The following is a 9,914-nucleotide window of genomic DNA, read 5'->3' as shown; positions in this document are numbered from 1 at the left end:
TTTTCTCCCACAGAGTCCCAGGAGAGAGCAGGGCCCTGCCAGCACCTTGCTTTCAGACTTCTAGCCTCTGGAGGGGCTTCCCTGGTGGCTCAAATGGTAAGGAATCACAAAGAGTTGGACATGACTGAAGTGACTGAGAGTGCACACACGTACGTCATATATCCCATTTTGCTGGTTCATTCCCACCAGTGGACACTTGGACTGCTTTCACCTCTTGGCTCACAGCTCTCAAGTTGTACTTCTTTTTTTAGTCGACAGTTATGGTGACCAACGAAGCGACCCAGAGTGGACTTCCTTCCTTCAACTGGACTCCACAAGGAACTGGAGCTTTGGTACCAGCAGTGGCCCCTTGAGCCCATCTGCCTCCTCGGGGGTAAGTCTCTCCTGGTTCTTGGGCTTCCTTGGTGGCTCAGCTGGTAAAGAATCTGCCTGCAGTGTGGGAGACCTGGGTTCCATCCCTGGATTGGGAAGATCGCCTGGAGAAGGGAAAGGTTGCTCACTCCAGTATTCTGGCCTGGAGAATTCCATGGACTGTATAGTCCATGGGGTCGCAAAGAGTTGGACATGACTGAATGACTTTCTCTTCACTTCACTTCACCTCCTCTTGGCTATTGTGAATAGTACTGTTATAAGCATAATATTCTTTCTTTTTTGAAGTTCAAAACACACTTAGAATAAACATCTTTTTTTTAAAGTCATATTAGATAAAATTATCCTAAGATATGAAGAGGATGCTAAGTAGAAAGTTCAGAGTGGTTGGTAATTTGAGGCAGGGTTGAAAGGCCAGGGGAAGAAATGGGTAGAAAGATGATGAGAGTTATAGTCCTGCAGCTGACCAGACACTTGTGACTCCTCATAACATTATGATAAATGCATAAGCAAATATATAAAAGACAATGCATGAATCTTTTTATTGATTCAATTGTGTTCACCTGAGTTTCACTAGCAAAACAATTGAGACAACTCCCCTCTGTGGCGTGCATCCATTTGCAGGTGCTGAGGCAGCTGGTAAATAATTTGATATGTTTTAATTCACAAAATTCAGAGTAAATTGCTTTCTATTATTTTTTGAATCACTTTAATAAGGTATAATTGTTATACAATATTTGGAAGCAATGCACTAAGGTATAGTGGTTATACAATTAACTGCACATGTATAAAATAAACAATTTGATGTGTTTTAATATATTTATACACCCATGAAACCATCACCACAATCAAGCTAACTAACACAGCTGTAATCTGTAAAAGTTTTCTCCTGCTTCATTGTGACCCTTCCCTTCTGATTCTAACCATCGCCTTAAGCAACCATTCTGCTTCCTATTCCAAGAGATTTGTTTCTGTTTTCTAGAGTTCTCTATGCATGGAATCATACCACAGACTTTTGTTGGCTGGCTTCTTTCATTCAGAATCATTGTTTAGAGAATCATGCATGATTTCTTTTTATTGGCAGATAGCATTTAACTCTATAGTTCTACCACAGTTTCTTTACCCATTCATCTTTTTAATTTTAGTTATCTTTGTAAGTGAATAATGTTGTATTGTAGTTTTAATTGGCATTTCCCTAATAACTAATGAGAGTGAGCATCTTTTCATGTATCTTTGCCATCTATATATTGTCTTTGTTGAAGGGTCTGTTGAAATCTTATGTCATGTTTTTCAGTCAAGGTTTTTTTAATTATTGAGTTTTGATAGTTCTTTAAGTATTCTAGGTACAAATCTTTCATCAGATATATAATCTGCAAATATTTTCTCCCAGTCTGTAGTATGTGTTTTTTTGCTAAGGGTATATTTTGAAGAGCAGATATTTTCCTTTTTGTTTGTTTGTTTGTTTGTTGGAATTTCTTTTTTTTTTCATTTATTTTTATTAGTTGGAGGCTAATTACTTTACAATATTGTAGTGGTTTTTGTCATACATTGACATGAATCAGCCATGGAGTTACATGTATTCCCCATCCCGATCCCCCCTCCCACCTCCCTCTCCACCCGATTCCTCCGGGTCTTCCCAGTGCACCAGGCCCGAGCACTTGTCTCATGCATCCAGCCTGGGCTGGTGATCTGTTTCACCCTAGATAATATACATGTTTCAATGCTGTTCTCTCGAAACATCCCACCCTCGCCTTCTCCCACAGAGTCCAAAAGTCTGTTCTGTACATCAGTGAATCTTTTTCTGTTTTGCATATAGGGTTATCATTTTATTTTCGATGTGTTTTGGGTATCATATTTAAGAAATGTCTGTCTACCTAAGGCCACATGCATTTCCTCATGTAGTTTTTCTAAAAGTTTGATCATTTTAGGCCTTAAATTTAGATCTTTGATCCACTTTGAGTTAACTTTTGTATATTGTTCAAGGTATGGGTGAAAGTTGATTTTATTTTTTGCATTTATTTTATTTTTGCATTGTATCCAGTTGTTCTAGCACCATTTGTTGAAAACTGTCTTTTACCACTAAATTGCATCTGTATCTTTTTTTTTTTTTTTTTGGCCATACTGCATGTCATATGGGATCTTAGTTCCTTGGTGAGGGATTGAACCCAGATCCCTTGCAGTGGAAGCACAGAGTCTTAATGTCTGGACTACCAGGGAAGTCTCTGTGTCTGCATCTTGATTGAAAATTGGTTGTTGGTATTTCTGTGGATTTATTTCTGGACACTTTAATCTGTTCTAGTGATTTGTTTATTTTATTCCAGTACCACTGTCTTGGTCAATATACACAGACAGAAATAACATACTAAACACCAATAAATGCAACTTAACTGCCAGTTGACTTCCTACTTCCTAATAGTTACACTGAAAGCCAAAGGTAGTGGTAAGATATATTTAATGCAATAAGGAAAAAAAAACAACTAAGAGTTGTATATCTACAAAAATTATCTTTGAAGAAAAAGGGTCAAAAAAGCATTTTCAATCAAACCAATATAAAACTGTTGGGTAACAGTAGAGGGGCCCCCACTAGAAGAAATTCTAATGCCTGTTTTTTAGGAAAAAGGAAAATGATCCAAGGTGGGTGACCTAAAATATAAGAATAAATAAAGAGAAAAAACAGTGGTAAAGAAGCAAACATTAGTCAATGTGAACACTAATAATGTCTAATTTGAGTATTAAAAATAAAGTAATATCAAAATTGAAAGAAAAAGATGATCAAAGTAATGTTTCAGTGTTCTTATATTACTCAGGAAGAGAGGAAAGATATTAATGAGTTGTTAAATATGCTTATTAAAATATCTAGAGAAATCTATAAAGATTGATTAAAAAAAGAGACATTAACTGGAGTGGAGAGGAGAACTGTTTCATTCCAAAAGACAAGACTAGAGGTAGCAAATCATTGAAAAGGCTGGAGAAGAGAATGTATAAAATAATACAGGAGAAATAACTATAAATGCTATATATTTAAAAAATAAATATAAAGATACTATATACTATCTAGAAAAAGGAAAGATTAGACTTTTTAAAAAATTCAGCTGTATTCAATTTTTAAAGATACACCTAAAGCATAAGAACTCAGAAAAACTAGAAGTTCAAGATAAAAAGTGGTATACTCACTAAGATAAAGCTGGTGTTGCTATATTTATACCAGCTACAAAATATTTTAATGCAAAACTCATTACTGATAATAAAGAGGGTTCCTGCGTAACATTAAAAGATTCAGTTAACTAAGAAATAGAACACTCTCTATGCTTCTAGGAACTTAATACCATAGCCTCAAAATAAGTGAAGCATATATTGAGAAGTATGAAGAAAAATTAACAACCCAGCATGATAGTGGGAGATTATAACGCTCATTTCTCAATATTTCACAATAAATGTCTTTATTCCTTCAGCAAATATTTATTGAGCACCTACTACGTCCCTGAAGGAGGAAATGGCAACCCACTCCAGTATTCTGGCCTGAAAAATCCCATGGGCAGAGGAGCCTGGCAGGCTGCAGTCCATGGGGTTGCAGAGCATCGGACACGACTGAGCGACTGAACACGCACTGTGTACTAGCACTGAGAATACAACAGTGGATAAAATAGGCAAAAATCCTTACCTTCAAGAAACTTTGATTCTAAGGTTAGATAGAGCAACAAAAAAATCAGTACGGACAAAGAACATGTGAACAGCACAATAAAAAATCTTTATCTGATGGACCTGTGTGGAACATGCAAAACACAATGAATACTGATTGTTTGCCAGGTTATAAACTCAACACACACACAAAATCTAAGAATATTATACAGACCATGTTTTCTGACTACTATATATTAAGCTAGAAATCAAAACTAAAACTTGCAGTAAAGATTTTTCTGTCATTCTGTAAAGCTAAAGATGTGCATATTCATTTACCCCATAATTACACTCTTAGGTTTCTACCTTTGAGAAAATCTGACAGGTGAGCCAGGACGCATGCACAAAAATGCCAAAGAAGCTTTTATTGTTGCTGTGTAGTCACTAAGTCATGTCTGACTCTTTTGTGACCCCATGGACAGTAACCTGCCATGGGATGTCCCAAGCAAGAATTTGGAGTGGGTTGCATTTCTTTCTCCAGGGGATCTTCCCAACCCAGGGATTGAACCTTCATCTCCTGCATTGACAGGCAGATTCTTTTTACCTCTGAGCCACCAGAGAAGCCCCCCATAGATGCTATACCTGTTTTTAAACTAGACGATTGGCAATAGTTTGTCCAGAAACAAATGTTTACCTGCAAAAGATAGGTTAAAAATAACTGTGGTCTATTCTTATAATCAGTAATAGACATTTATGAATGACGGCTGCTTGAATCCATATAGATGCAAAACTCAAAAGGTTATTTTCATGTTATTTCAGCTAGACTAGTTTGAAGTTATGTACTTACTATAGAATGGCATGACTTCATGCTGTGTGCAAATGTGATGAGGGGGAAAGAAAAGTAAGGGCAGGTAAAACCCAGAATTCAAGATTGTAGGAAGGGGTAAGATCAGGGAGGTACTCACAGATGATGAGCAAGGTTTCCATCTTTCTACCTAGGTACTGGCTACAAAGTGTGGCATGAATGATGGCCTCAATGATCTCTGTCCCCTGGTGTTACACCTGTGATTATGTCACTTAATATTGCAAAAGGATTTTATAGTTGTAATTAAGGTGACTAGTCAGTTGATTCTGAGTTAATCAAAAGGGAGATTGTCTGGGTGGTCTAACCTGATCACTTAAACTCTTTACAAGCAAAGCATTTTCCCCAGCTAGTTGCGGGGAACAGGAAGTCAGAGATTCAACACATGAGAAGAGTTTGATTGACATGTCATTGCTTTTTTGATGACAGAGGGGGCCACATGTCAAAGAAGTGAGGACTTAAATCCTACAGTTGCAAGGAACTGAATTCTGCCAAGAATAAGCTTGGAAAACGACTCTTCCCCAGAGCCTCCAATGAGAATTAAGCTTGGCCATAACCCTGATTGCATCCTTGTGGCAACTTCAGCAGAGAGCCCTGTCCAGCCATGCTGGACCTCCATACAGAATTGTGAGCTGATAAAAGGGTGCTGCTTGTGGTAATGAGCAGTAGGAGACCAATATACATAGGCATTTATATTGTTGGACTTGTACCTTTTACTTACGCTATAAATTATCTTTTATTTATAGCATAAAAGTGTGATTTCATTCTTTAATAATGTTTTTAATTTACAGAATTAAAATTTTTTATTTTTATAGAGACAATTGAAAGATAGCACTGTGTGAGTGTAAGGTGTTCAAAGTGTTGATTTGATACATTTATATATTAAAGAGAAAGCTAACAATTGACTTCATATATTATACAATATTTTATACATTATTTGTATATAATTATTTTAAATATAAGATAATACATATTATATTATATCTTATATATTATATAATAATTTATATATTAAAGAGAAAACTGCCTCTTGACTTTACAGGACCTTCTGAACAATGCAGGTGATGGGGCTAGTTGTGTGTGAAAAGAATTTAAAATTTTGACCTACCCAATAATGACAAAGTGTCTTCAAGACAAATCATGAATCATGAGCCATGTCCAAGACCATTTTTATGATAAGTCTTTTATTAGATTGCATAGTTACAATACAAAGATTATAACACTAAGCCGAAAATGCAGACTGCTATTTATGGAGGCCCAGAATTTGGGAAATGGTTCAGTCCTGTTTATTCTATGTAATGATGTTATTGTTGCACTAAACTTAGGGGTTGTAAAGCGATTCTGTATGTTAGTTCAAGTGTGTAAATATTTCTGTTATGGCATCCTTATGTACACTGACCATGAATATTTTATTTTATAGTGTGCTTGAATTAAATCCGTTTTAACCAAAGAAGGCATTTGAACATGGAGTAAAATTGGCATGACTGACTGTATCCTGACCCTATCAAGCATGGAATCACAACTAACAACATACATGAAACATGATCAAAAACCCTGGAGGCTTAAGACAGCAACTCCATTGACTCCAACAGGCACTTCAACAGATTTTAACAGATGTGAGATGAATGACACAAAATAAATAAAACCTAATGTGAATAATCAGCCACAAGATGGCATTTGAATACTAATGTATTTAAAGTTTGGGGCAGTAACTTAAACACATGGTTATTTTAATCTTTTCCTTTCCCTGGTCACTGTTTCTGAAATTGCCATGTAAGAAGATCACAACTTTATTTTCTCTATAGCCTAAGTCATAAACATTTATTTATCAGCTTACTTTTTATCTCTTGTGATGGTTGATTTTATGTGTCAATTTCACTGGGTCATGAGGTGCTCAAATGTTTGGTCATTTTCTGTGTGTTTCTGTGGGGGTATTTTTAGATGAGATTAACATTAAATTGGTAGACTTAAGAAAGCAGATTGCTCTTTATAACATGGGTGGGCCTCATCCAATCAGTTGAAGACCCTAACAAGGTTGATCCTTCATTACTTTTTTTTTCCCCCTTCATTACTTAAGAGAGAATTCTCCTCTTTGATGACCTCAAAACTGGAACAGAAGTTCTTCCTGGTTCTAGAGCTGCCTATTGGTCTTCAGATTCAAACCAGGACATTGGCTCTGCAGATTTTAGACTTGCAGTCTCCATAATTCCATAGGCCAATACTTAATTATCTATCTATCAGCTACCATATTGGTTCTGCTTTTCTGAAGAGTACTACTATATCTCTCAATTTATTGTTAATTAACTGCCCACTAGAGTAGAAGTTCCATAAAGGCAATAACTTTGTCTTGTGCTATTATATTTCTAATGTCCAGACCAGGTCATAAAAATTATGCAGACAACCATTTGTTGAGTGAAAGCATCGTGGCAGGGGAGCAATGATGCATGTAGATGTTTTGAGGGTGGCACTGAAGGGGTACAAATATGTCAGCTTTAGAAAATGGTATCTTTGGGTGGATGTTGAAATCATGCCACAGTGATATGAAAAATAAAATGGAGGAAAATTTTAAGAGAGTCAAGGCATGTTGCTATTAAATGGGGAAGTTTATGTAAACACTGCTCAAAGGAAGGGATAATCTATTTCTGAGTTTTAAACATTGTTTATAGGCATCTGGAAATTATATACGTTGGTAACAAAATTTGAGACTGTTCTACTGAAATTTTGGCCAGCACCAAAGTCTGCAATCACACGTTTCTGTTGCCCTAGAGACCCTCAGTCTCACCCACGTAATTCAACTGAAAGCAAATCATAGAGAAATCAGTGTCAATTATGATTACAAATTTTGGTTGCCGTTCTTCGGAAAAGATGGAGGGGATGGGAATCAAGGGAGTGAATGAAAGGGAACTTTGTAAATGTTTTGTTCATGGTGATCAAGACCACGAATGTGAGTTGAGGGGATCAGGTGTCATGCTTGGGAGTTGCAAATTCTATTGCAAACCACCATGCCTTAGTGCAGCGTTACCATGATAATGTAGGTAAATTCTCCATCATAACCAGTCTTACAAAGATTTTTTTTTAATTGAATGAGAACTCTATCCTGTGTCACTGACTGCCTTAGTGGGCTGAACAAAGTGAGGGTACAGTCAGGCAACAGCACTATTTCTTTTCTCACCACTGCCTTTTAACCAAGTCTCCATCACCTCCCTTTTCTCTGCTCATTGATGACAACTCAATCCCATGCTTTTCAGTTCACTTGCAGCTGTGAGAACTGCCACATTTCCAGACACTAGAAGTCCAGTCCAGTATAACACAAAACTCAACCTCGCCTCCAGGTCCAGCCCCCTCTCTCCTTGCTCTCCAGCCCCCCAGGCCTGGTTCAGGAATGCACAGCAGGGTGGGGTGGAGGGCTGTGCTTTCATTAACACTCCACCTTGATCTGGCACTCTCCTCCCCTCACTATCATTCTCCTAAGCGGAGGTGGGACAAGGGAGGAGGAGAAGAAGTTAGAGGAAAAGGGGCAGAGTTCTCTTCACATAGAGGGTACTCTTTATAGCTACAGTTCTCTGCAGTGTCCAGTTGCCCTCTGTCACGTGCTTAGTTGTGTCCGACTCTGTGACCCCGTGGACTGTAGCCCACCAGGCTCCTCTGTCCATGGGATTCTCCAGGCAAGAACACTGGAGTGGGTTGCATGCTGTCCTCAGGGGATCTGCCCAACCCAGGGATCAAACCTGTGTCTCCTGCATTGGCAGGTGAATTCTTTACCACTGAGCCACCAGGGAAGGCCATAAATCTTTTAATTTTTCCCAAGTATATAGGCCTCAAACTGTATCTCCTTCCTCTAGTTTGAAAAAAATTATAAATGAAATTGAGCATTTTTTATGGCTAACTCAGTCAGTAGAGCATGAGACTCTTAATCTCAGCTTCGTGGGTTTTAGCCTCACATTGGGCGAAGTTTTTGGCCTCCCTCGTGGCTCAGATGGTAAAGAATCTGCCTGCAATGCAGGAAACCTGGGTTTGATCCCTGAGTTGGGAAGATCCCCCGGAGAAGGGCATGGCTACCCACTTCAGGATTCTTGCCTGGAGAATTCCATGGAGAGAGGAGCCTGGCGGGCTACAGTCCATGGGGTCGCAAAGAGTCGGACACAACTGAGCAAAATTTCACTTTCTATATTACATTCAAACTTCTATTTCTTCTAGAGTGAAGGGATACTTTTTCCTTTCTTACCTTTCTGTTCTGACTCTGGAAGTCCCATTAGGTCACGGTTAGTACAGCCTGACTGAGATGTTTAACACTCAAGTTTTTCAAGAGCCTGTCAAGTGGCATTACCTCGTGGCAAGTTACTGCCCTTAGCGTGGTTTTATCCACACACAGGGGACGCTTTTTGTGCAGACAAGCAGTTGTACACTGTCAGTCAGGCTAAGATTACCTAGTGCAGTTGGTGTGTGGGCTGGTGGGCCTGAGCCAGGCAGAGGTGTGGAGGCTGCTGTGTGGGGAGGGGTTTCAGGCTGAGGCTGGTGCAGCATATCCTTGGTTCTCACTGGAATAGAGTCTTCAGGAAAGACTGAGGTGAGGTTAGACCTCCTCAAGCATTGGCAATGAAAACAATGTTTGCATGCATGCATACTGTTGCTTGTTATGTCTGACTCTTTTGCGACCCTGTGGAGAGTTGCCTGCCAGGCTCCTCTGTCCATGGGATTCTCCAGGCAAGAAAACTGGAGTGCGTTGCCATGCCTTCCTCCAGGGGATCTTCTCAATCCAGGGATCAAACCTGCATCTCATTGTGTTTCCTGCATTGGCAGGCGGATTTTTTACCATTAGCACCACCTGGGAACAATGTTCAGTGCTATTAAACTGCAAAGGAGCTGCATTCTACCTGTGCCACAGGGCACTAGGCAGACTCCAGGCTGACGTGGTTACTGGGCCCAGGTGAGCAGCACCGGACCAGTTTGCTCCAAAAGGCACTTCCCATTAAGGCCAAGGGAGGGAGTGTCTGTCCTCAGACTGAAGAGTCACCCCCACCACGTGGTGTCCATTTAGCTCTAGATTGGAGTTGCCAGATTGAGC

The 9,914-nt window shown here is 39.1% G+C and overlaps 1 long non-coding RNA gene across 1 annotated transcript; it reads left to right on the top strand.

Moving 5' to 3' along the window:
* The first annotated feature begins 223 nt into the window (after positions 1 to 223).
* LOC122681924 lies at positions 224 to 7,404 on the top strand. Its single transcript, XR_006337148.1, has 3 exons — positions 224 to 373; positions 5,279 to 5,476; positions 6,270 to 7,404. It is a non-coding gene; the product is annotated as an uncharacterized LOC122681924 (long non-coding RNA).
* The last annotated feature ends 2,510 nt before the right edge of the window (positions 7,405 to 9,914 follow it).

Source organism: Cervus elaphus, chromosome 23 (genome assembly GCF_910594005.1).
Source record: "Cervus elaphus chromosome 23, mCerEla1.1, whole genome shotgun sequence".
Lineage (NCBI taxonomy): Eukaryota > Metazoa > Chordata > Mammalia > Artiodactyla > Cervidae > Cervus > Cervus elaphus.
The sequence above is the reverse complement of the archived record's forward strand: the minus strand, read 5'-3'. Positions and strand labels throughout refer to the sequence as shown.